The sequence below is a fragment of the Palaemon carinicauda genome, unplaced genomic scaffold (genome assembly GCF_036898095.1).
Source record: "Palaemon carinicauda isolate YSFRI2023 unplaced genomic scaffold, ASM3689809v2 scaffold88, whole genome shotgun sequence".
Lineage (NCBI taxonomy): Eukaryota > Metazoa > Arthropoda > Malacostraca > Decapoda > Palaemonidae > Palaemon > Palaemon carinicauda.
Genome location: NW_027172181.1, coordinates 176,906 through 201,987, shown reverse-complemented (window position 1 = coordinate 201,987; position 25,082 = coordinate 176,906). Strand labels below are relative to the sequence as shown.

Sequence of the window (25,082 nt, the reverse complement as noted above, 5' to 3'; positions counted from 1 at the left end):
GGTCGAGGGGGTATCCGGGATAACAGGGTACACCAACTCACATATCAGTGATATGTCACCATTTTTCATTGCAGCAAGTTCTTACGGGGGACAAGTGATGGAGGGACAATTTGTATGATTAGCTAAAGATATGACAAATTCGTAGATAATTTGTATTTTACCTAACGATACAAACCTTGGCTATTTATCTACGGGTATTACTTTCTGCGATGCTGAAATAACGAGCCATTAATTTTTAACAAGGATTAACTACCCACACCTCTAGTTAGCAGGGGTAGGGGAGGGTAGTTTGCTAAACCCCCCCCCCTCTCACACCCCTGTGCTTGAGCTCACTTTGCTTGGAGGAAGGACTTCAAGGGGGATAGCGCTGACGGGCAAGTTTGGTTAAATAGCTAAGGTTTGTATAGCTAGGAAAAATACAAATTATCTACAAATCTGTCATTTGTTCCGTAACTGGGATACAAACCAAACTATTTAATAGGGGTGACTCACCCATTAGGAAGGGTGGACATCCCAGCCAATCTGGCTTTTGGCTTTACCCAGGGGCTCCTTATCTGAGTGTATCAGTACTCAAAAAATAAGGAGTCCCTGCACCTCTCTAAAACCATGCTATGCAAGGTCCATGGCCTACGCAAGCTGTGTGTTGAGGTATGTAGAATTGAGACTGTCCTGGTATAGTTATTCTAAGTTCTTTAGAAGGAAAAACTGTGTAACTAGGACTTTCCCAATACCACCTCGTCAGGGTATGGAGACGTAACAGTATTAATCTTAATACTAGGAACACAAAGGAGCATGGTTTACCTGCAGTGGTTTGAGGTCAGCTATGCATAGAACACAGGATGCTGATTTTCCCAAGAGAGGGGAGGATGAAGAAAAGAATAAGGGCCAGTCAAACCTTTACATTCATGCAGACTAAACCTGGGTAACAATGCCACTCAACCTTCAGCTACTTGTCCAATAAGGAGCTTGAGGTTTTAAACCAGCTGTTGTGCAGCCAACACAGGACCAATAGAGAATATATCGGGTCTCCTGTGGGTTACGTCTTGCAGGTAGTGAGATGTGAATGTGGTCTGAAGATTCCACACCCCAGCTTGAAGAACCTGCGTCACTGAGAAGTTTCTCTTGAATGCCAGGACGTAGCTACGCCCCTGACATCATGAGCTCGGGCGAAATGAAGGAGAAGGGTTGGATTCAGTGCATGGTCTATGACTTTGCAAATCCACGCTGAAATGGTGTTCTTGGTGACCCTCCTTTTGGTCCTTCCTGTGCTGACGAATAGTCCAGACACACTACGACGGGCTGTGGCTGTTCTCTTAAGATAGAGCCTCAAACTCCTCACTGGGCATAGTAAGATATGGTCTGGGTCATCTGTTACAGTAAGGAGACTAGAAATCCGGAAGGGGTCGAATCGTGGATCCGCTACTCCAGGGTTCTGAGACTTAGCAATAAATTCAGGGACGAAGCTGAATGTTACTCTCCCCATCCCCTTGAATGGGCGATGTTGTATAAGAGACCACGAAGATCATCAACTTGCTTGGCCGAAGCCAAAGCTAGCAGGAACACTGTCTTCCAAGTTAGGTGGCAATCGGTTGCCTGCCGTAATGGTTCATCCTGAGAACTCGAACCACGTTCCATGGGGATGGTCTTAAGACCACTGGAGAGACTAGCACGAGCCGGCGAGTGATGATCCTGAGAACACTAACGATCACGAACGGGAGAGACGATGAGAAGATTGGCGATCTTGCGAACAGGAGCTTTGCATGGCGAATGACGAATGTAGAGGGCTGTGATCCCTAGAAGACGTGGAGGTCTGAGGGTGATGGGAGGGCTCGTCATCAGCAGGTAGCTGTCGAAGGGAGGGCAAATGAGTGCGAGGGTCATGAACAACACTAGAAGGAGAAGGCAACAGATGGGCTTCACACAGACTATGCGTCGACAGGAGAAGAGACGGCAACAACAGGGGCAGCAGGAACAGGATTACTCTGGGAACCCAGCTGAAGGAGCTTAAGAAAGACTTCCTTAGAAGGAAGTCCAGCAACACCCAAGGACAGCAAAGCCTGCAACACATCTACATTGTGATAATGTTTCACTGTAAAGACATACTTTATACTTATTATCTGTACTTTTGTAATATGTAGTGATATCTTAAAGAAGAATTGTGAAGGAATATGGACTATATCATCTTCCTCTGGAAAATGTCCCTATCCCAGGTACTGGCGGATTAGAGCAATGAAGAGAAAAAGATGATAAGAACAATACAAAAAGTCAATTACAAAATTAACGCCACTAAGGCAGCAATTACTTTCAATAAAACCAGTTTAAAAGTTTCTCATGAATACCAGGGACAAGGGACAGGACAATGCTTTGTAATTATTAACATTATTAACCAAGCTACAATACCTCTATAGAAAATAAGATGGCAAGGCACGTTTTCTGTGAATCCGGTAGGGGGTGTACGTAAGATAGCGGCCGCCTGTATGTATGATGATGGCAGACGATGAATACAGCCGTGTAATGGGGGTGGGGGGTGGGGGTGGGGATGGGCGCTTTAGGCAACCCCCCCTTATGTAAGTAGGTTAGGACATGGCTTGTAGGTTAGGTGGGAGAAGTTTAGGTTAGTTGTTGTCTATTTTCTATACAAACGGGAGGAAATGGCCGCTGATATAAAAAAGCTACGTCCCGTAAGTCCTAGCAAATAAAAACTCCAGTGTTTGGACCATGTTTCATTAGTATTACTCGGTAGTCAACCCACCATAACTAAAAAAATTTTGGCTTTCCACCAGAAATCATTATCAAAAACATTCAGAATACCTATACAGTGAACCCTCGTTTATCGCAGTAGATAGGTTCCAGACCCGGCCGCAATAGGTGAAAATCCGCGCAGTAGTGACACCATATTTACCTATTTATTCAACATGTATATTCAGACTTTTAAAACCTTCCCTTGTACGTAGTACTGTTAACAAACTACCCTTTAATGTACAGAACACTTAATGCATGTACTACAGTACCCTAAACTAAAACAGGCACAAATATTAAAGGCGATTTTTATATCATGAGTTTCCTAAACACGCCAAAAAGCACGATAAAAAATTGGCAACCAATGTTTTGTTTACGTTTATCTCTGATCATAATGAAGAAACAAACGCATTTACACATCTGTGTATAGGTTAGTTTTTGCATCGATTATATTGATTATTCAGTACAGTATGTTGATTTTGTTATTACCAATGTTTTACTTAATTTTTCTTAGGACTTCCAAATGAAAGGTTTTTCTTTATGACGCCGCCTGAAATGACGGCGTAATAAAGTACGCTCAGTAAACAAACGAAGATATTTAACGCGCATGATGAAAGGGATAAATAATGATATTACAGTAAAAGCTTTTAGAAAATATGTTATTACAAATATTATTTACCGTATCTATATAAAATCATACATACGTAGCAAAGCAGGAAAACAATTTACGAGAGAGAGAGAGAGAGAGAGAGAGAGAGAGAGAGAGAGAGAGAGAGAGAGAGAGAGAGAGAGAGAGAGAGTTGTTTTACGTATGTAAATGTATATTTTAAACAAAAAAAATAGCCCCATTTCATATAAAAATGTTATTTTTTATTAGTAAAATAAATTTTTGAATATACTTACCCGATAATCATGTAGCTGTCAACTCCGTTGCCCGACAGAATTCTATGGAGGTATACGCCAGCTATCACAATACTAGAAGGGGGGTGTACTTACCAGCGCCACCTGTGGCCAGGTACTATAGTACTTCTTGTTGACACCTCCTCAATTTTTTCCTCGGTCCACTGGTTCTCTATGGGGAGGAAGGGGAGGGTCGATTAAATCATGATTATCGGGTAAGTATATTCAAAAATTTATTTTACTAATAAAAATAACATTTTTCAATATTAAACTTACCCGATAATCATGTAGCTGATTCACACCCAGGGGGGTGGGGTGAAAACCAGTGTACAAGATTAAAGGATAGCTAAGTATCCCATATTTCATATAACAGTTATCTCAAATAACAATGAAATAATAAGTACCTGGTAAGGAAGTCGAATTGAACCGTTACTCTGCCTCTTTTTTAAGTTCGTCTTCCTTACTGAGCGCAGCGTTCCTCTTGGAGGCTGAATCAACCCAAAGGTGCTAAAGTATATAGGGTTGCAACCCCTACTAAAGGACCTCTACAAAACCTCTAACCCAGGCGCTTCTCAAGAATGAATAGACCACCCGCCAAATCAAAAGGATGCGGAAGGCTTCTTAGCCTACCGTAACAACCATAAAAACAACAATAAAAGCATTCAAGAGAAAGGTTAAAAAAGGTTATGGGATTAAGGGAATGTAGTGGCTGAGCCCTCACCTACTACTGCACTCGCTGCTACGAATGGTCCCAGGGGTGGTAGCAGTTCTCGTAAAGAGACTGGACATCTTTAAGATAAAATGATGCAAACACTGACTTGCTCCTCCAATAGGTTGCATCCATTATGCTCTGCAGAGAACGGTTTTTTATTAAAGGCCATCGAAGTAGCTACGGCTCTTACTTCGTGGGTCCTTACCTTCAGCAAAGCAAGGTCTTCCTCCTTTAAGTGAGAATGGGCTTCTCTAATCAGAAGCCTTATATAATACGAAACCCCGTTCTTGGACATGGGCCTCGAAGGTTTCTTGATGGCACACCATAAGGCTTCTGACTGTCCTCGAATAGGTTTAGACCTCTTAAGATAATACTTGAGAGCTCTGACAGGGCAAAGAACTCTCTCTAGTTCGTTACCTACCATGTTGGAGAGGCTAGGTATTTCAAACGATCTAGGCCAAGGACGTGAAGGAAGTTCGTTCTTTGCTAGGAATCCGAGCTGAAAAGAACATGTTGCAGATTCGGTCGTGAAACCAATGTTCTTGCTGAAGGCATGAACCTCACTGACTCTCTTAGCTGTTGCAAGGCAGACGAGAAAAAGAGTCTTGAGGGTAAGGTCCTTGAAGGAAGCTGACTGGAGAGGTTCGAACCTAGGTGACATAAGGAACCTTAAGACTACGTCTAGGTTCCAGCCTGGAGTGGATAGACGACGCTCTTTAGACGTCTCAAAAGACTTAAGGATGTCTTGAAGGTCCTTGTTGGAAGAAAGGTCCAAACCTCTGTGGCGGAGAACTGAAGCCAACATACTCCTATACCCTTTAATCGTAGGGGCTGAAAGGGATCTCTCATTCCTAAGATGTAGAAGGAAGTCAGCTATTTGGGTCACAGAGGTATTGGTAGAGGATATTGAATTGGCTCTACACCAGCTCCGGAAGACTTCCCACTTAGATTGGTAGACTCTACGAAAAATAAGTCGAGATGACAAATGGAAACCCTTCTTGCTCTGGCAATCGCACTGGCTGCCTCCTTCGAAAAGCCTCTAGCTCTAGCGAATCTTTCGACAGTCTGAAGGCAGTCAGCCGAAGAGCGTGGAGGTTTGGGTGCAACCTGTCTACGTGAGGTTGACGTAGAAGGTCCACTCTTAGAGGTAGAGTCCTGGGGATGTCGACTAGCCATTGAAGTACCTCTGTGAACCATTCTCTTGCAGGCCAAAGGGGAGCAACCAGCGTCAGCCGTGTCCCTTCGTGCGAGATGAATTTCTGCAGAACTTTGTTTATTATCTTGAACGGTGGGAATGCGTAAAGGTCGAGATGGGACCAGTTCAGTAGAAAAGCATCCACATGAACTGCTGCAGGGTCTGGAACAGGGGAACAGTACAGCGGAAGTCTCTTGGTTATGGAGGTGGCAAACAGATCTATGGTAGGTTGACCCCACAAGGTCCAAAGTCTGTTGCACACACTCTTGTGGAGGGTCCATTCCGTGGGAATGACCTGATTCCTTCTGCTTAGGCGATCTGCTGAGACGTTCATATTGCCCTGAATGAACCTCGTGACCAGAGTGAGGTTTAGACCTCTTGACCAAATGAGGAGGTCCCTTGCGATCTCGTATAGGCTCCTCGAATGGGTCCCTCCTTGTTTGGAGATGTAAGCCAAGGCTGTGGTGTTGTCTGAGTTCACCTCCACCACTTTGCCTAGCAGGAGGGACTTGAAGTTCAGCAGGGCTAAATGAACTGCTAGTAGCTCCTTGCAGTTGATGTGGAGCATTCCCTGTTCCTCGTTCCACGTTCCCGAGCATTCCCGTCCGTTCAAGGTCGCACCCCAGCCCGAGTCCGATGCATCTGAGAAGAGATGAAGATTGGGGGTCTGAATAGCCAACGATAGGCCCTCCCTGAGAAGGAGATTGTTCTTCCACCACAGGAGAGTGGTCTTCATCTCTTGGGTGATTGGGATAGAGACTGCTTCGAGAGTCGAACCCTTGTCCCAATGAGCTGCAAGATGGAATTGAAGAGGGCGGAGGTGGAGTCTCCCTAGTTCGACGAACAGGGCCAGTGATGAAAGGGTCCCTGTGAGACTCATCCACTGTCTCACCGAGCAACTGCTCCTCTTCAGCATGCTCATGATGCACTCTAGGGCTTGGCTTATCCTGGGGGCCGATGGAAAAGCCCGAAAATCCTGACTCCGAATCTCCATTCCCAGGTACACAATGGATTGGGAGGGAATGAGCTGAGACTTTTCTATGTTGACTAACAGACCCAGTTCTCTGATTAAGTCCAAAGTCCAGTTGAGACTCTCCAGACAGCGACGACTCGTGGAGGCTCTCAACAGCCAGTCGTCTAAGTAGAGGGAGGCTCTGATGTCCGATAAGTGGAGGAATTTTGCTATATTCCTCATCAGATGAGTGAACACCATAGGAGCTGTGCTTAGGCCAAAACACAGGGCTTGGAATTGGTAGACAACCTTTCCAAAAACGAATCTCAGGAAAGGTTGGGAGTCTGGATGAATAGGAACGTGAAAGTAGGCATCTTTCAAGTCCAACGAGACCATCCAGTCCTCCTGCCTGACCGCTGCTAGGACCGACTTCGTCGTCTCCATCGTAAACGTCTGCTTGGTGACATACGCGTTGAGCGCGCTGACGTCCAGCACCGGTCTCCAACCTCCTGTCTTCTTGGCCACTAGAAAGAGACGGTTGTAGAAGCCCGGGGATTGATGGTCCCGGACTATAACCACTGCCTTCTTCTGCACAAGAAGCGACACCTCCTGGTGCAATGCTAGCCTCTTGTCCTCTTCTTTGTAGTTGGGAGAGAGGTTGATGGGAGATGTGGTCAGAGGTGGTTTTAGGCAGAATGGAATCCTGTAACCGTCCCTCAGCCAACTGACAGACTGGGCGTCTGCACCTCTCTTTTCCCAGGCTTGCCAGAAGATCTTGAGTCTGGCTCCTACTGCTGTCTGGAGATGCGGAGAGTCAGTTTTTTCCTTTAGAGGTCTTGGAGCCTTTCCTAGACTTGCTCCTGGAAGAGTCTGGACGGGAGCTTCCTCGGCTGGGGGCTCTACCACGAAAGGGCGGTATGAACCTCGTAGCAGGGGTATCAGCCACTGGGGAGCGATAAGTCCTGGGGACTGAGGTAGCAACCTTAGACTTACGAGCCGATGAGGCTACAAGATCGTGTGTGTCCTTTTGTATCAGGGCAGCAGACAAGTCCTTAACCAGCTCTTCGGGGAAGAGGAACTTCGAGAGCGGAGCGAAAAGGAGTTGTGACCTTTGACAAGGTGTAATGCTGGAGGAAAGGAAGGTACACAGCTGTTCCCTTTTCTTCAGAACCCCTGATACAAACATCGACGCAAGCTCACCAGATCCATCTCTAATGGCCTTATCCATGCAGGACATTAATAGCATGGCAGAATCCTTGTCCGCAGGAGAGGTCTTCTTGCTGAGGGCTCCCAGGCACCAGTCTAGAAAGTTGAACATCTCAAATGCTCTAAATACGCCCTTCAGTAAGTGATCAAGGTCTGAGAAGGTCCAGCAAACCTTAGAGCGCCTCATTGCAGTTCTCCGAGGCGAGTCTACCAGACTTGAGAAGTCAGCCTGGGCAGAGGCAGGTACTCCCAAGCCTGGTGCTTCTCCTGTGGCATACCAAACGCTCGCTTTCGAAGTGAGCTTAGTCGGAGGAAACATGAAAGAAGTTTTGCCAAGGTGTTGCTTAGTCTGCAGCCACTCCCCTAAAATCCTTAACGCTCTCTTAGAGGACCTTGCTAGGACTAGCTTAGTATAGGTGGACTTAGCTTGTTGTATGCCCAGCGAAAACTCAGATGGCGGAGAGCGGGGAATAGCAGAGACAAAGTGGTCTGGGTAAACCTCCCTAAGCAGAGCCAAGACCTTACGAAAGTCAATAGACTGTGGAGAAGGCTTGGATTCATCCACGTCTGACGAGGGATCCAGGTGTGCCGCCTCATCATCAGAAGCCTCATCACCAGAGTGTAGCGAAGAGATCGGACAAGAATGCTGAACAGCAGAGTCAGAACGAGTAGGAACAATATTAGTGGTTTCCTCTTCAAGTATCTGTTGAGGGAAAACCTGAGGCTCAGACTGCAAAGGCTGAACAAAAGACGAAGCAGAAGGAAGGCGCATGGGTGGAGGAGGCTGACTCCTAGCATGAGTGGTTGAACCCAAGGGTTGCGCTTGCTGAGCGGTTGGCGGAAGCGGAGTAGCAAGTTCCTGTTCCTGTGGTGTGAGCGGAGCGCGATGAGGTAGAGGCTGCGCAGAACAAGGTAAATGTCTCGCAAGCTGAGGCTCTTGAGGCGCAAGGCTAAGGAGTTGTGGTGCTAGCCTTGTGGAGGGTTGAGCTCGCTGCAGCGAGAGCTGAGGAGACTGACTCATGGACGGGAGAGGTTGTTGTACCTCAACCGAGTGTTGCATCACTGGTGGAGCAGCAAGTGGAGGCGGAGGAAGAGAGGTATAATCCTCCTGATCCCATTGTAAAGGTTGCCTTAAGGAAGGCAGAGGCTGAACACCACTGGGAACAGCAAACTCAGAACGTGGCTCAACATCGTACGCCTGGCAGGTGGTACTGCGATCAGGCGGAGCGAGCGCAGGCGGAGCGAGCGCAGGCGGAGGGAGTGCAGGCGGAGGCGGAGGCGCAACACTCTCAGCCCGACACTCACGCATCAAGTCCGAAAGCTGTGCTTGCATGGACTGTAGTAGAGTCCACTTGGGGTCGGCAGAAACTACAGTAGGCTGAGGTAAAGCCTTAACAGTCGAGCTCTGTTGTGGCAGAACCTTACTCCTCTTGGGCGGAGTGCAGTCGACTGATGACTGCGGCGAGTCAGAGCTGAGCCAATGACTGCAGCCTGGCTGAGCACTCGCGGACTGGACTCTGCGTTTAAGTGGTCTTGAGACCTGAGTCCAACGTTTCTTCCCTGACAGTTGATCAGCGGACGAGAAAAAGACGGGCTCAATCGTCTGCAGGTGGGAGTGACGGTCTTTGGAAGACACGCCCGCAACCACCGAGGATACTTCTGTGCGCCGAACAAGGCCTGCCGAACCCTTATGCCCTTCGACATTGCTTCTCCCCTGGGCTTGGGAGCTTGCAAGAGGTCCCGGACTGGGAGGACGACTGGCTCGCACAGAAGTATCCTCACGCACCACACTGGCACTGACACTAGCACTTGGCACTGCACTGACACTAGCACTCGTCACAGCACTGGCACTAATTCCACCCACTGCACTCTTGACCTTAAGTTCCTTGACTTCGGCCATAAGAGACTTATGATCACTTACCACTGACTCTACTTTATCGCCTAAGGCCTGAATAGCACGCAAAACAACAGACATATCAGGCGGAGGGCAAATAGTAGGTTCGGGGGTAGCCACTACAGGGGTAGGAAAAGGTAGGGGATCATGAGGTGAGGAAAAAAGTGAAGAGTGAGAAGAACTCCTCCTAACTCTACCTCTCTCTAACTTAGTTGAATATTTCAAAAGACGGACAAATTCAAGTTCCGAAAGTCCGGCGCATTCCTCACATCGATTTTCTAACTGACAGGGCCTGTCCCTACAGTCAGAACAAGCGGTGTGAGGATCTACCGAGGCCTTCGGAATACGCCTATTACAAGACCTACATCGTCTATGGGAGGGGGCTTGCGAAATGTCAGACATCTTGAATCCAAAGAGTTAGCCAAGGGGGGTTCCAAAATCAAGCAAAAGATCGTTAACCGTTAATCAGGTACTATATAAAAGCTATCTAGCTAATATAAGGAGGTTTCCAGTAAAGCGACAGCCGAAATCTGAGAGAATACTTCACCAATTAGCCGTGAAAATACTCGAAGATCATAAGCGTATCCCAGAACGTCTTGCCGGAAGCACGACAGAGGAAAAATTGAGGAGGTGTCAACAAGAAGTACTATAGTACCTGGCCACAGGTGGCGCTGGTAAGTACACCCCCTTCTAGTATTGTGATAGCTGGCGTATCCCTCCATAGAATTCTGTCGGGCAACGGAGTTGACAGCTACATGATTATCGGGTAAGTTTAATATTGAAAATAGGTTATTACAAATATTTTACTTTATCATATTACAGTAGTCTGTATAATACTGTAAAGTTCAGTACAGTATGTTGTTGTTATAGTCGTGGCGATGAAATTCTCACGAAACAAAAACACAGCATTCAATTACAACAGCTGATTCATTCTCTCTCTCTCTCTCTCTCTCTCTCTCTCTCTCTTTGTGTTATACAATACTTACATATAGATGAAGAAACAAAAATTAGTTTTCTTAGTGTCAATTAAAAACAAAATGAAAAAATTATGCCGAGTTTACATCCATTTCAATCGTTGCTAAAAATACGGCATCCGATGTCATCAGCAAACCACTATTTTTTGGGAAACATCACTTTATTCTAGAAAATTGCTACTCTTTAAATAGTTAATTGCACATTAAGAAAGCATGTACTTTTGTTTTTAAATTTCGGGTGTGTTTTAAAAATCGAGTATTGTTGACTTCTTTTTGTTTTACTTTTGGCTGTGATTAGATCAGCTGACGTCTAGCTGCCGCTCTTGAGAGTGTACGAATACACTAACAAAGTATCGTTTATACCATTTCTTAACTTATTCAAACCGTCTACAGTATACAGTTGATATTACATAAGCACCAATGTGTTATAACCAATAAAAAATTTTTTTTATTACATTTAAAACAACACACACACACTCTCTCTCTCTCTCTCTCTCTCTCTCTCTCTCTCTCTCTCTCTCTCTCTCTCTCTCTCTCTCTCTCTCTGTGGGCTACTTTTCACTACCTCCCATTCCTTACCTCTCTCTATCTCTCTAACAAATGATATCTTTGTTGCTCCTCAAAGTTTCATTTATATTGAAAATCAATCATGATTCAATTTTCCTTACTTTCTCCTATCTCGCACCATCGGTCACATCGCGGAATTTTCGAAATTTCCGGAAAATCCGCGATATATGTATATACATGCGTTATGAAAAAAATCCGCGATGGTCGAACCGCGAAGTAGCGAGGGTTCACTGTACTGTAATTATGTTAATATTTCGATAGATTTCTAAAATATTTTGTAGAGTCTAATGGATTTTGCTTCACTCGCGAAAAAAGAAAAACTTCAGGATCCTATGTACTGGCAAGCAGTACATGTAGGGTGGGACTCTATCGAAATATCACCATAATTACACCGTGCAACCGTTTTTTAAAGCCATAAAAGATATTGTTTTCATGGTAAACATTAGATACTTTACAACGAAACTGGAATTCGCTATAAGAAATGAACGAGTGCTGGGTAGTTTGGTATTTTTCTCTATATGTTTAATAGGGGCCTGGGGCATAACTTACATATTGGTCTGTCAAAATGTGAGATATGTTTTTCACTCCAAGTCCATTGTTTACATCTGAGAGACAGAAGGGAACTTTTTGCACATGTGTTGTTTCCCATGGGTTTGGGGAGCTTTCTGTGCATTTACAATGATGTATTTGTCTGCTGGTTTGTTTAAACCAATTAACAGTTTACAAGAAGTACTTCTTCATAAGTTCCCGGATGTTGTTCTACAACAGCCATATTTCTCACACCTACCCCATCGGTTTCAACTCAACCACCATCACATAAAGCCGTCTCCAAGAGGGAACTTAAGGGAAGTACATCAATCTATTTCAAAATTTTGTGTAATTTCATTTATGTCACCAACTGACTATGATGGAAATGCTCTCTGTTCAGTGCAGAGCTATTGTTACTCATGTGAAATTAACAGCGAAATAATGCCTCAAAGTCCCGATTTTAACTTAATTTTTTTGGGAAGACCAGCACATTTCTACTGCAAAGCTTCTGTAAAGATTGCCAGAACAAAAAGGATTTATTTGTGATTTACTTTTAGTTTGAGACCTGGATAGGAGGTCCAGCTAGCGGTTGTGACCTGGGAAGGGGAGTCCAGGGGGGCTTGCCCACAAATAGGGACTGTGACCTGAGAACTACTAGATTAGGTTAGGTGGGTTTGTAAGGTTCTCTTACAATTCTCAAAAGTTATAAATAATCAGCGCGGCGAGATGTAATCACGACACGACCAGAAAACTTACTGGAGGTCGAGACCTGAGCGAGCACGCTCTCTGACCCCGGGTCGCCTCATGGCGCGTATTCCTCCGCCAGAGGTTCCCCCACATATAAAACGGATTTTGAGCGAAGCGAAAAATCTATTTTTGGGTGAGATAGCCATGGCGTCCTGATGGAAGGTTCCTTTATGGTAGCTTCCTTGGGTATAAGACTACTAAGATATTCCCAGAGAATTTAACCACAGGTTATCACAGAATTCTAACTTCTGGAGCGAGTATCTCAAAGGTTTCCCTTTAAGACATCGTAATACAACAGGGGACGCGCATGTCTGAACGAGCCACATAGCTATCTCCACCCCGAACAGAGTTAATGCTTCGGTGTGTAAGGACTGAGAATAGCTGGGAGCCGTTCCACAGCTAATCTCACTCGTGGCTACTACTGATACTCGAGACGTAAACAAACGGACGCCATTGCTCTAATGACGTCACGCCCGTCTTCATCCTGAAGCCAGTTGCTGCCCATCACCATGATACAGTAGCACAGGGTGGGAACAAAACTGGACGAAGTAGTAGGGAGGGTCCATCAGGACGCCATGGCTATCTCACCCAAAAATAGATTTTTCGCTTCGCTCAAAATCCGTTTTTTGGGCTCAAGCCATGGCGTCCTGATGGAAGAGTACCAGAGAATCAATGTATCGTGGTAGATTTTCCCCCAGTATTAAGTGCCTAGGCATTGACAAAACAGCAAAGTAATCTTAGATAAAGAACCATAGGGACGAAGTATCCTGCCCCCCTTGGCAGTGAAGTTCCCATGGGCTATGCCGACGTCAAAGTGGTATTGAAGGGCTATTCATCCTGAGAGAAGAACTTGAAGAACTTAGAGATGAAGCGGAATGTTTGGTATTTGTATAGGAACATTCTGAAATTAGACCAGTGGTGGTTGGGCACTGTGTATAGAGTTCATCTCTTGGTTATCAGAAGTAAGTATTCGTGTAGGAGCCTTACTTAGTCAGGGTGAATATAATTTAGGATTAAACATCTTAAATTCTTCATAACCATAAGAAAGGAGGAATAAATAAAACTATGACAGGTATGTATTTCATAGTAAGTAGGAGCTGATAGAGACGCACAAGTAATAAAATAGAAATTTTATTTCACAATGCAGAAATTAAATAATTTACAGCAAAAGTAAAGTTCATTTACAGTAATAATAATGTACATAGAAATAAAGGCTTGCTCTTGAATCTGAAAAGGAATTTCAGGATATTAGTAGGTACTCGTTCTCGAGGAACGCAAGTCTTTAAATAAAACACATCATGCTCAAGGCATGCGGCACTTGTGTGACACTATGACATTTCACCTGGGATAAGAACAGTTATAAAAGCACTAAGTGTTTTTTGACATCACTATGAATCGCTCGAGGGTCAACATAGGCACCCGAAGAGTTAGAGTCCCAAGTAACTCACTGTTCTACGCAGAGTTAGGTGCAGGTTTCATAACACTACCTGCGGCTACCACAAAATGTTTGACTTCGTGCACTTGTTTCGCATAATGTTTAAAGAAAACTCGCGAGGACTTCCAGCCCGTGAAGTTTTTAAGGCTTTCAAAGTCCATGCTCTGAAAGAAATTCAGAGAAGATGCCACTTTTCTAGGATCATGACCAGCGGGTGTACTGTTCGGATCCGCTCTGCGAATGAAGTAGGTGATTTTCGCTCTTAATTGTTTCAGTGACAGGTCGCTGCCCGATGTTTCTCCTTTGAAGAGTTGGCCTCCACCAAAGTTCGAAGTTCTGCGAAGATAGACCTTGAGGCTCTCTACTGGACATAGAGAGACATCCTCCTTCAGGGGGCATATTCTCCAAGGGCCCCATCTTTTGGTGGGTAATTCATTTTTAGCGAGAAACGTCGGATCAGGGGAGAGGGTCACTTCTCCTGAATCGGTAAACAGGATGTGTCCTTCTTCTCTTGATAATGCCACTATTTCGCTGACTCGAGCTCCCGAAGCGAGAGCAAATAAAAATATAACTTTCTGAGTCAGATCCTTGAGGGGGCATGAATCATTGTCCAAGTTGGAGGCGAAATGGAGTACCTTGTCTAGTGACCAGGAGATCGGTTTCGGTGGGGGTGCTGGACGTAGGCGAGCACATGCTTTTGGTAGTTTGTTGAAGATGTCGTTGGACAGATCAATTTGGAAAGCATATAGAATTGGTCTAGCCAAGGCCGATTTGCAGGTTGAAATCGTATTGGCTGCTAATCCTTGTCCATGAAGGTGAATAAAGAAGGACATACAGAAATCAATTGTGATTTCTTTAGGATTTTTTGCCTTGACAAAGGAGACCCATTTCCTCCAGGATGATTCATATTGCCGTCTCGTGGATTCGGTCTTGTATTCCTCTAGGAAGTCTAGACTTTTCTTCGAGATCCCAAACCTCTTCTTTGCAGCAAGGGAGAGAAAATCATGAGATGAAGGTCCTTGATTTTCGATGATGAAGCGAAGACAGTCGACTTCTGTACTTGTTGAGAGAGAACTGGGCCCGGGAGAGGGATCAGCTTGGGCTGCAGCTCCAGGACCAGGGGGTACCAGTTGCTCCGGGGCCACTTGGGAGCCACTAGGGCCGCTGTCCCTTTGAAGGTTCTCAGTTTGGAGAGGACTTTCAACAGAAGGTTGGTGGGAGGGAACAGGTAGATCTTGGACCATCTGTTCCAGTCCAGTGACATGGCGTCCACTGCTTCTGCTTTGGGGTCCTCGTACGGGGCTACGTACAGAGGAAGTTGATTGTTGTCGCTCGTTGCAAAGAGATCTATCTGAAGTTCTGGGACTTGGTGAGAGATGAAGGAGAACGATCTTGCGTCTAGAGACCATTCCGACTCTATCGGGTTTGTCCGAGATAGAGCATCCGCTGTCACATTGCGGAATCCTTGTAGGTGAACTGCAGACAGGTGCCACTTCTTCTTCTCCGCCAGACGGAAGATTGGGAGAAGCACCTGATTTATCTGGGGCGATCTTGAGCCTTGGCGATTGAGACAACGAACTACCACCGAGTTGTCTAGGGTTAGACGGATGTGGATCGAGGGCGGCGGGGATAACTTCTTCAGAGTTAGAAGGACCGCCATGGCCTCCAAGATGTTTATGTGGAACGTCTTGAATAGTGGAGACCAGGTACCTTGAACCTGTTTCTGGTGGGAGTGACCTCCCCAACCTTCCAGTGAGGCATCCGTGTGGATGTTGAGTGATGGAGGAGGGTGTTGGAGAGGAATGGACCTTTTCAGGGCCTTTTCTTCCGACCACGGCTTTAGGAGGCGTCGCAGTCTGTTTGGAAGCCGTCTCTTGAGGTCTCTTCGAGCGATGGATGCCGAGCGTCTCCAGACTCCCGCGGCATCCTTTAGCTGTGCACGAAGCACTGGGTTTGTCACTGAGGCGAATTGTAGAGAGCCTAGAACTCGTTCCTGCTGTCGTCTTGAAATGGGTTTGGATTTCAGTAGTCGCTTGACAGACCCTGCTATTTCCTTCCTTTTCTTCTGGGGGATGGAAAGGCGGTGTGACTGAAGATTCCAGTGGATTCCCAACCACTGAAACTTCTGAGCTGGAGAGAGGCGAGATTTTTTCTCGTTGATCTTGAATCCCAGGTGTTCTAGGTACTGGGTAACTTCGTTGCAAGACTTTGCACACTCTTCGGGCGATGGAGCCCAGACTAGCCAGTCGTCGAGGTAGGCCATCACCTGGACGTTTCTTAGGCGGAGCTGTTGTACTATGGCATCCGCCAGTTTTGTGAAGATCCGAGGGGCCACATTGAGGCCGAAGGGCATGGCCCGGAAGGCGTAGCTTTTCCTTTGGAGTCGAAATCCTAGGTAGGAGGAAGCGTGATGGTTCATTGGAATGTGCCAGTAGGCATCCGCCAGGTCTATAGAGACCGTGTAGGAACCTTGAGGCAGAAGGGTCCTTATTTGTTGAAGCGTCAGCATCTTGAATTTGTTGTTCTCTATGAACTTGTTGAGGGGGGATAAGTCCAGAATGACTCTGAGTTTGTCTGAGTCCTTCTTGGGAACACAAAACAGTCTCCCTTGGAACCTGGTGGACTTTACCTTCCTTATCACCTTCTTGTTCAAGAGGTCTAGAACATATTCTTCCAGAAGGGGGGTTGATTGTTGGAAGAATTGCTGGAAGATTGGGGGTGGTTGAGTCCAACTCCAGCCTAGACCCTTCTTGACGATGCTGTGTGCCCAGGGATCGAAGGTCCAACGATCCTGGAATTGGCGGAGTCTTCCTCCCACCGGAAGCACTTCATTGCTTCTGGTGTCCCGAGGACTTGCTGCCTCGGCCGCTAGCTCCCTTTCCTCCTCTACCTCTGGAGGGACGGCGAGATGCGTCTTTGCTTGCACCCCTGAATGAGCCTCTACCTTTGGCATGAAAGGTAGTTGATTGTTGCTCAAAGGCAGGGGTGAAGACCGGTGACTGTGACAACACCGGTTGGGGGACCAATTGAAAGGTCTGTTGTGGTTGGGCAACCACTTGGGAGGTAGCGGGTCCCGGAAACTGACGTCTTTGCTGACGTTGCTGGGGTTTTGACTTTTGGGGTTTCCTCTTAGGCTGAGGTCCGTCGTCCTGAGAGGGTTTCCTTTTCCTGGACATGCCCCACTTGTGGAGAAGGTTCCTATTCTCCGTGGCGGCTCTGTCAGTGATTTCCTTCACAAGGTCAGAAGGAAACAGGTGCTTTCCCCAGATGTTGGAGGAAATCAGCCTCCGGGGTTCGTGTTTCACGGTGGCACCGGCGAACACGAATTCACGACAGGCTCTTCGAGCCTTTATGAAGTGGTACAAGTCCTTCATTACAGTCAGTAAGTGGGATTTGGAGAGTACCATGTAGTGATCTGGTACTCTAGTGTCACAGACCATAACTTCCAGTTGGACTTGATGAGAAAGAGATGCCGCAAGCCTCTCCTTCGTGTCTTGTTCCCGGCGAAGGAGGTGATCGTTGAGCTTAGGGAGGTCTTCATTAAACTGACGTCCGGCGACGTCAGGATCGAGCCTTCCCACGACGAAAGTATGTTGAACATCTTTCCAGTGTCGAGCGTCAGGGGGGGTCACGATGGAGAAGGGTCTGCACTCCTCCAGTGCAGGGCAGGGTTTCCCTTCTTCCGCCGCTTTAAGGCATGCAGCTAAGGCCTTTTCCAAGAATGGAAGAACCGCAGTATCAGGTGCAACGTAAGTAGGGTGCTTCTTGCTCAATGCCGGAAGCTTAGAGCAGGTAAAGCCTCTACTCTTGAATGCGGAGGCTAGCATAGCCTGGGCCTTTGCGAGATCGAACACTATCTCTTCCTTAGGTTCGGTCTCTTCCTTCGAGGCAGGTTCGGAACGAAGCCGGACGTAACAGTCCGGGTAGGCCTCAAAGCTTGGGAAGAACTCCACATCTTCCAAAGGGACCGTGCCGATCTTATCACTGACAAAGATCCTGCCGGTCGCAATAACCATATGCTCTGCATACCTCCACGGGTTGGCATGAGAGCAAGCGGGGAGATCCTTGACCGAAATCTTCTTCGGCTCTCTGGATCCTATCATCGACCTGATGGACTCCTGGTTCTCCTTCAGCCTGTCGTCCATGACGGCTCTAATCAGTCGGATCAGTTCTTGAGTGGAAGAAGAAGGATCCGGAGTCGAGGAGGTAGACGGAATAGACATTTCCGTCGGTGTAGGAGTAGGAGGGGGGATGGACGAGGGAGCAGCCTCTTGCTCCGACTCGGTGTATTCCACCTTGTCTTCGTCATCTTCGGCTCCTTGAGCCATAAGCGTTTTCTCCGTGTCTTCCGAGACATCCGAAATCTGTTCGTCATCTTCGGAATCCAAACGACACTCGTGCATGGACTGAGCCATGACTACATCAGGTTCCACCGTAATTTGGACAGTGGGGATCACGTCTTTGGGTACCACTGAGTCAGGGGAGGCCTTAGGGAACAATAGTGACCTCAGTTCTTCGGTGGCCAGGTACGGTCCGGTAGCATTTTTCTGGAAGCCACGCACCCACTTGCGCAGCTTTTCACGAGAAATGTCTCTAACCTCCGCTGAAGGAGGATTATGGAAGGCCTCAACTAGGTGAGCCTGACAGACCGTACAATCCAGTGGATTCCAAAACTTCAAATCCCCTTTCTTGTCTGCACAAGGGGCGTGAGTCCTGCAAGCCGTATGCCCGTAAAACTGCGGGCGTTTCACAGCGCAGAAGGCGAAATCACACTTCATCTGCTCCTCCTGTGGAAGAAAGAGAAAATGAGTATGGGGGAGTCATAAGAATGGCTCTTAAACTAAGTTAATATTAATTATTAATTTTAACTTAATGAAGGTGTGATGCATAGAGAATGAAAATAGTAAAGGAGAACATGCTCCATGCATCTCGCCCGGCTGGTTACCATAAGCTTGGTCCCTGGATAATCCGAGTGACCGAGGGCACTGGATATAATTCCCTAGAATTCCAAGTATTTTGGAATTCCATGGAAAAAACCAAGGACAAGATTGGGACCGAATTCATTCGGTTCCCAGTTAAGGGCCAGAAGGCCTCATTTAAAAGGTAACTGCTTCTGGCAACCAGCCGTGCTAAGATGCACATAGCATGCTGGAATTAGAAGAATGCAAAGAGACAGCATGATCACTAATAGAGCAGTACTAGGTACTGATCTTAATAGCAGAAGCAGCTTATCTGTTTGCGATATAGGGCTATCATTGTCTTATGATAGCTACAGGAAGGGGGTGCAAGTATTCTTGACGCCTCCGGGGCATCGGGCAAGCCGCCGGCATGCCGGAGCTCGCTCCAGCATAGATTCTGGCATTAGGACAGACAATGTTCAAAGTCAGTCAAATACCAGGATGGCGGCCGCCGGCACAACGGCGGCACGCCGGCAGGGAGCGGCGGCTCCGGCAGTCGGAGGATGCCAGATTGGTGACTGGGATAAGGATGGTTAAGGCTGTACCGGGTTGCCGGCAGTATATGCCGGCACTCCGGCGGCCGACCGGCAAGCGGACGACAAGCTAGGAGGAGGAGAGCCGCCGGTAGTAGCCGGCGGCAGCCGGCAGTCCCTCGGTACACGGGGGGCTGGCGGCAAGGTTAGGGAGAGTCACCAAGTAGGAGGCAGGTATTGCCGACAGTAGAGGCGGCAAGAGACCGGCACCCGGATAGGGAGAGAGACAGGGGGGAGGGGGGAAGGGATGTAGGAAGTACCATCAGGATTCCAGACATCCCTCCCCCTCCCTGAGGGGGTGTACCCATGATAGAGGCAGGCTCTAACATCCATGAGCAGGGGTCACTAGGGACCGGGAGCAAGGTAGCCCAAGGGAGGGCTAGGGAACACCCAAGGGGGGGGGAGACTCCCATATGCAGAACTATACTAGTAACTAACCTTATAGGACACTATGAAGGTATATGTACCAGAGCGGACTGCACAAGGAAGCTCGGGAAGCCCTACTATTCCACCCTAAGGAGGAGTTGTAGGACAGGGGACAGATGGGTATAAACTAACCTAAGCATAGGCTAGGCTATACAAGAGATAGGTGGGGAGGGAGAAGAGAGAAGTCTTCCCAGGAAGGGTTTCTGTACCAGAGCGGCCACTAAGGAAAGGGAGGACACTCCCTAACCTAAGATCAGGCAGATCAGCTAAAACGGTGCAAGAGTACAGTTTCAGCATGGAACAGAGAAATCTTCCTAACCTAACCTAGAACAGGGCTAAGAGTCCTGAACTAGGAAAGGAAGAAGACATATCGCTATCGCAGGAAAGTCATAGACTATCCTAGCCATAGAGGTAGGCTAGCCTAACCTCACTCTCGGACGCAACCCTAAAGGGGGTTCATTCCTTTAGGGAGGACAGAGAGGCGATATATACTCAATTAGACAATTAATCCCTTTACTCAGAAAAGGAATCAAGGCTAAATAGAGGGAATGCCAAGGCAGGGGATGAAGGAAGCATATAGGGGTCCTAACATTAGGTTAGGCTAGAAAGAGTCACTGACTAGCCTATCCCCTATATGGTCCCTGAAGGCGAAAACATTTGCATCACTGTCAAAAGTATTGTAAAATAATGCCACTATCTTCATAACTTAGTCTAGGATCACTAATAAATCATGCATGAACACTTGTATGTAGGCTCCTGGCCTGGGGGCTATAGTAGCCGACTGGTATGAGGTCAATCGATGACCGATAAAAAGCGTCTAAACACGATATAAAAGTTCCTAGCTATGAAGACTAAATAAACTAATGTATTCGATTAGTATATAATGCCGGAAACGTTGTTGTGGCTAACTAAATAAGACATGCATAACAACAACGACGCCATAAAATGGCGGGTCCGGTAGAGGCACAGCTCTGCCACAAAACAGCAATTATCTCGAAAAGTAATATTTACTTTACGGCCAGAGCTAAATTAAACAATACTGGAACCTTGTACTCAACTTTCCAGAAGAAGGCGAGGCTGAAGGTAACGACATAGCGAAGATGCAAAACGATAAAGTTAACACAGGGAAAATCCGTCTAAGTAGGGCAGCTACTAAACAAAGGATGAAGACGGGCGTGACGTCATTAGAGCAATGGCGTCCGTTTGTTTACGTCTCGAGTATCAGTAGTAGCCACGAGTGAGATTAGCTGTGGAACGGCTCCCAGCTATTCTCAGTCCTTACACACCGAAGCATTAACTCTGTTCGGGGTGGAGATAGCTATGTGGCGCGTTCAGACATGCGCGTCCCCTGTTGTATTACGATGTCTTAAAGGGAAACCTTTGAGATACTCGCTCCAGAAGTTAGAATTCTGTGATAACCTGTGGTTAAATTCTCTGGGAATATCTTAGTAGTCTTATACCCAAGGAAGCTACCAAAAAGGAACCTTCCATCAGGACGCCATGGCTTGAGCCCAAAAAACGGAGATAGGGTAAACTACATAAAATTCTGGTCAGTTGGGAGGAGATCCCAAATACTCCTAAGAAAGTAGTTCGAGGTAAGTACTCCGTGTTGGAACAAATGAAAATGATATCATGAATTTCCACACATTTATTCTAGCGATACACACTTCGTACATATGGCGGTAGACCTCACGCTAAAGTAGCACCCAACAAGTACCCTAGTCTAAACCTATTTGTGACGTACCCTGGCCTATTTGATATAATTTACAAAAAATATGAACTGGAATAAAACAACAGGAACTTTCTCCTTAAATAAATACTACTAATAACATATGATTGGACCAATTACGATAAATTCAAGTATAATTACCTGTGGAGACGCAGCTATGGGGCCTTGGACAAATCTCTTGATTGGATAAGCTTCGTTAGATCATCATCTCTAGGGTGCCTGTCATTTGGATAATGCTTTAATTATAATTTTGTAAATTACAATTAATATATAAAATTAAATTATCTTATGCAATTAAGATGTGTAATTGAATGTAAACAGGATGATATAAGTAATATAGCTGTATATGAAAACAATTTCCCTCAGCACTCGCATTGATGGAACGTATTTTTCTACATGTTAGTTAAGTACCATATGCAATGGTAGGACACCTGGAAATTCACATCAGGACCCTAATTTGTTGTGATTTTGCGACGTGTGTGAAGAAGGACCATCAAAATTCCGGTCCCGAGCGAATATCGACAGGCCCGTGCAGGGAGAGGCGAAGAAGACGACACCATAAACAACGCTGCTAAGTCACGCAAAAACAGATCTAGTTCGGCCAGATTAGTCTAATTATATTCTCTGTTACATGCCGCATGTCCGGCCATTACTTTATGCATTCCTTGTTAATATATACATGCCACTGTCAATACATTGTTTTTTTATCTATTCACTCCATTTAGGGAGCCCCATGGAAACTCAAAACCACTATTTGTGGGTATATACAAACAGCGATATAATTCTGAGGGACGCGATATGTTATTATTCGGTTAGGGATATCTTGAGTAATTCACTCAAAAAGTTCCGAACAATGTTTCTGACGAGCATTCCTGATGTGGAGCCTTTGTAGTTTGTTGGGACAGAGTGAAAAACCACATTTTAGATACAAGAACATCACCTAACTGAATGTTTCTGTTTTCTACCTAACCTAACCTAGGAGCAGTATCCTTAGACTGCCGTACTCTTATCTTACCCTGTCCCAACGAACTACATTCACCCAAAAAGTCAGTTATAAATTACCAAAATAAAATACATTTTCATATATTACTAAGAATATTTAATGAACCTATGGCTTATTGTTGTTATTATTATTATTAATTGCTAAGCTACAACCCTAGTTGGAAAAGCAGAATGCTATAAACCCAGGGGCCCCAACAGGAAAAATTGCCCAGTGAGGAAAGGAAACAAGGAAATATAAAATATTTTAAGAAGTCAATCTTCAAAGACGGTTTGACAGGCGTTAGTGGCAACCCAATTAAATACACTTTTGAAAAAAATAAAAAGTAAGTGATTCAGGGTCCACGTTCCTCGTTGCTCTCTCTACAACAGTGACAATACCGTGATTGTGGGCACACTACTAAAAGGAGCATTTCCCAGCATTTAAAGGAACCTCCAAAATACTTTATAAGAAGAGGAGAGCTGCAGGACTGCATAAATTTGGGGAGTAAGTAGGAGAACGTTCCAGGTTCCTCGTTGCTCTCTCCACAACAGTGAAAACAAATGGTCTTGTAAACAAATAGAGAGATTCAAGTTATCTTACCTTATTCCGCTTCACAACGCTCCGCTGACATTTTTCTTTCACAAATATCCCCAGTTACACAGAGTTGAGTTCATATATTACACAATTTCACAATGGTGTTGGCTTTTCCTCTATAAATATGGCTTATTTTTAGGCTTATTTTGAGGCACAATTCAATTTCGCAAGCGTTCTTTAATTCAAGGTTCCTCGTTGCTCTCTCCACAACATTGGATTGTGGGCATACTACTAGATGAAGCACATGACGTGAAAAGTGTTGCAATCTGCAGACAATTCATTATTATTAGTTTACCTCCTACAAAAGACAGCTTCACAGATTGCATACTTTTACTTCAAACTTCTATGGCCTTTCTAATATACCGGGAAACCTCTTTAGTAGGGATTTTTAAATTTCCTTAACCCGTTAGTTGAAAATATTCTCGGTAGTATCCTCTGGCTCCTTACACAACACACAAAGCCTATTATTATCATTCCTATTTCTATAATCTTCCTTTAATTCTAGCGTATTTAACCTTGTTTTCATAACTATTACAACCTCATCAGTGTCAAGTTCTATGAAATCTCTTCTACCATTACTATACATAAACCTCAGTTTGGTCATCTCTGCTTTCTGATCTTCTATATTTGAAATTTAATTTGCCACTTTACTTTTTATTTCATTTTAGAGTTCTTGCTTTTCATGCTTTCTTACTTCTTCTATTTCAATATCATATTTATTCCATATTTCTATGATATTTTTTCCCTAACATCTCTCATATGGTTCTCTTATTTGATCTTCCAATACCTCCTTAATCTACTAAAATTTAACAACATATCTCTCTCTCTCTCTCTCTCTCTCTCTCTCTCTCTCTCTCTCTCTCTCTCTCTCTCTCTCTCTCTCTCTCTCTCTCTCTCTCTCTCTCTCTCTCTCTAAGATTATGAAATTATAAAACACACAAATAATGGAAAATTTTATTTACCTTAAATTGAAATAATTCTAAATACAGATACTGTGAAAATGTTACAATATGATGAATAGTTTCAAATACTACCAGAGTTTGTATCCTTATTTTTCATGAATTAAATCTTCCAAATAAACTAATAATCAGGTTTTTAAATCAATAAAAATAATCCTTTAAGTAACCCAAGAAATTAATAGTGAAGAAGGTAAGACAAAGTCAACCGTGACGAGGAGCCCTTGTAAATATTTGCTATAGAGTTACTAACATATTTAGTCATCCCCAGTGTTTTAACAAAACCTTGTATTTCACGTCGTTATATGTCTAAACGGCAAGTTTCCTGTCTATTATAATGTCTAATGAATGAATTAAATCCAAAGGATTATCTATAGAATATATAACCTAGAAATAAAAGTGTAGCTTAGCTCAATCCAGGTCTCCTTCTCATGTTTACATGTCACTCAAAGAATGTTATTTTAGAAAGGGACTTCATTTTCAATCACAGAATGATGTAAATGGCTTATTATTTCACGATATAAAGTATTGATATCGTGTCTAATAAAAAATGTATGAACTTGATGGTGTATAGCAGTAATTTTTTTTATTTATATCAGTTCTATAGATTTGCCTGAATATTGTAATGAACCCCATTAGAATATGAAGGTTTTTGATCAGCGGGAAAATTGAAGGTATTATTGTACTGTAATCCATAATAGTCAGAATTGCAATAAAGTAGTAAACGAGTAGGCCTACATAGTTTATGCGTTTGATTCATAATAATAATGTATATATTCACACATGTTATTGTGGCGAGCTGTGTAGTGACCATCTGCATGTAGGGTCTGGCAGGCTGAAACCACACGACCAACACTCTCAACTGCTGCAGGACAAAACCTTCACAGGTCGTTTCCTGATATGCCCGTCATTTTCTTGAAACCGTTTGTTAGGAGGCCTTAGGCTTGTGCTCCTACTATCATCCTTTCTCCATCAAAAACTAAATTTCCATTCTTTATCCATTTGAGTGACTCTTCTTTGTCTGTGTAACCTTTTTCTAGTTCTTCTTGGAATCT

At 45.1% G+C, this 25,082-nt stretch overlaps 1 protein-coding gene across 1 annotated transcript in view; it reads right to left on the bottom strand.

Moving 5' to 3' along the window:
- The window catches only part of LOC137637607 (zinc finger protein 721-like), a 313,366-nt gene that overhangs the window by 135,237 nt on the left and 153,047 nt on the right, over positions 1–25,082 (bottom strand). The window contains 1 exon segment of the mRNA XM_068369755.1: positions 21,637–21,714. The gene's annotated coding sequence lies outside the window, so the exon portion shown is untranslated.